An 813-nucleotide genomic window follows, 5' to 3' on the forward strand; every position below is an offset into this window, starting at 1 on the left:
AGGGGCGTGGCTGCGTGGCCCTCCGGCCGGGCGAGACCCCGCCCCGTCACGTGGGCTCAGGTGAGCGCACCCCAGCCCTGGTGCCCACTCGGGTCACGTGCGCAGGTGCGGCTGCTGCCTGGCGCGCCTCCCTGCCCAGTTACTCCTGTCCCCTCCCCCTGGGGCCAGCGCCCAGTGCTCCCAGCAGCCTCTCCAGGGCGGCTCTACAGCCCTGTCCTGCTCTTTATTTTGCCTGCTACCCTCTTCCACCTGTTTTCTCCACCTGTCTACCCGCTTCCCGGGGGTCCTCTCCCACTTTCCTCACTTCGTCATATAAAGACAGGTTTTGTGGCCGTGATTCAGAAGGTGCATTCTAGGTCTCCAGAGTGGGGTATATTTTAAATTTGGAACTCTAGACGGATTTTAAAAATGCCCCTGGGACAACCTGGAGCTTTGGAGTCAAATGACTCAGCTCTAACACTATTGGCTGGCAGTGGATTCCCAGCAGGGGCTGCAAGGAGTCCCACGGATTGCTCTTTTGTGAAACAGGGATGAGGGTATTTACCTGGAATCATGTGCGGATTAGATGATATAGCAAGAAAAGAATAGCGCATTACCGGTCGTTAAAGGGTAGCTAACATCCTGAGCCATTTTTCTGATTTGTAACACATCACTACTGTATGGACACAATATTGCGAAAGTTATATTTTGCACCCAGAACTTTAATTGTTGACTTGACCTGTCAGAAACTTGATGCCTTTGCGTTTTCCAAACGTAAAACCTAAGGATTCTAGATGTGATTCGATCCTGTCCTTCAATTTATCCCCATTTTAT

The sequence above is a fragment of the Ictidomys tridecemlineatus genome, chromosome 7 (genome assembly GCF_052094955.1).
Source record: "Ictidomys tridecemlineatus isolate mIctTri1 chromosome 7, mIctTri1.hap1, whole genome shotgun sequence".
Lineage (NCBI taxonomy): Eukaryota > Metazoa > Chordata > Mammalia > Rodentia > Sciuridae > Ictidomys > Ictidomys tridecemlineatus.